This window comes from Nymphalis io, chromosome 25 (assembly GCF_905147045.1).
Source record: "Nymphalis io chromosome 25, ilAglIoxx1.1, whole genome shotgun sequence".
NCBI classification, from domain to species: Eukaryota; Metazoa; Arthropoda; class Insecta; order Lepidoptera; family Nymphalidae; genus Nymphalis; species Nymphalis io.
Window position 1 is genome coordinate 54,838 of NC_065912.1, and position 1,993 is coordinate 56,830.

Here is a 1,993-nt window from a genome sequence, read left to right on the forward strand (position 1 = left end):
GGCAATCCTTAATTCCCGTCCTTTAACACCTCTATCCTCAGATCCTTCAGACCTTTCCTGCCTTACCCCAGCCCACTTCCTCATAGGACGAACTTTTCTAACTGTTCCTCAGCCACCACTAGACAATGAAAACATTCAACAACTGCAACGCTATGAACGAATTAAAAAACTAAAACAGCATTTTTGGCAGCGTTTCTCACACGAATATGTGACTGCGCTGCAACGGAAGGTCAAGTGGCGGTCTTCCAACAGGGACCTGGAACTGGGTTCCATGGTTCTCGTCCGGGACAGGACCGCTCAGCCACCGCTCTTATGGGTCTTGGGCAGGATAACAGGACTTCATCCTGGACCAGACGGGGTGAACAGGGTCGCTGAGATTCTAACCAAAAAAGGGACTATTCGGAGAGCGTACAATAACATATGCCCTCTTCCGGAGACATCTAGCTGTTGAAGAATCCTTCAACCCCGGGGAGTATGTTGCGGCGCTTCACTATCTATCATCGCGGGGTGCGGGGACGCGCCTACCAACTTAACTTCACTTGTCGTCTCGACGCGCGTGCGCGACACACATCAGTTATTATAATTATTTATCATTAATACAAGTATTCAATTTCCAAAGTCTTCGTTATTTTTACAACCACAAAAGCAGCTATCGAAGCTAACATATTGTTATATTTATGACAGAAGTAATGCTTTCGTTGCAATAGCTGATTTAACTGCAGTTACCGGACAATTATGGCACAGAAGGCTAGCTCACATCAACAGTCAAGACATGAACAAAATGAAGAATGGCATAGTAGATGGCCTTTCATATGATGGTTCATTTGATATAACAAAAGCAGAATGTATGACGTGTTGTGAAGGAAAACAAATGAGATTACCATTCTCTCATGTTGGTGAAAGAAGTACAGAGACTTGTCATAGAATACACAGTGATTTGTGTGGACCAATGGAGGTCAATTCTCTCAACGGCAGACGAGATTTCATGCTTTTTATAGACGATTATAGCAGGATGACTTTAATTTATTTTCTTAAACAAAAAAATGAAGCTGTAAGTAAATTTAAAGAATTTATATTTATGATTGAAAACCTACAAGGAAAGAAAATAAAGATTTTTCACACCGATAATGGACTTGAATTCTGCAATAAAGAATTTCAAAATTATTTAAAACAGGTCCATTGTGTCAGAAGTACCGAAGAGGCCTTATGAAATGTGGTATGGGTCAAAACCCAACCTAAGTCACATCAGATTATTTGGAAGCAATGTGATGGTACATATCCCAAAATAAATGCGACTCAAGTGGGATAAGAAGGCCACACAGCATATCTTAGTTGGATATGGAGAGGATGTAAAAGGTTATAGGTTGTATAATCCTACCAAAAATACCATAATCACCAGCAGGGATGTCATTGTGATGGAAGGCGAGACAAGTGCAATTGCACCCAATGAAGAGGCTATATGGATACCCGATGACGAGACAGCACAGTATAGAGTAGAAACACCAGAGGTCAGCGTGGAGAAGAAGAGTAGCATTTCAGTGGGGGCATCTTATGTTCCAGAAGTAGAGAATCAAACTGATAGCTCTTCAAATTCTTCAGTATACACTGACGGTGAAGATGAATACCCTTCAAGTGGGATGCAGGTGCAGGAGGTCCAAACATCAGTTCCAAAGCCAGCGCCTTATGAAAAACCACAGCGGAAAAAAAACAGCCCAATCGGTATGGCTTTACGGTATACGGTACCGGGCTAGGCTTGTGGCCAAGGGCTTTACGCAAAAGCCAGGTGTAGATTATACTCAAACTTTTGCTGCTGTAATTCGTCATTCCACTTTGAGATTCTTATTTGCTATTAGCGTTAGAATGGGAATGAGTATAACACATTTAGATGTAACTACTGCTTTCCTAAATGGTGTATTAAAAGAAAAAATATACATGTCAATACCTGAAGGTTTTGCAAACAAAAGTGGGGGAAATGTGTTAAGGTTAAAAAGGG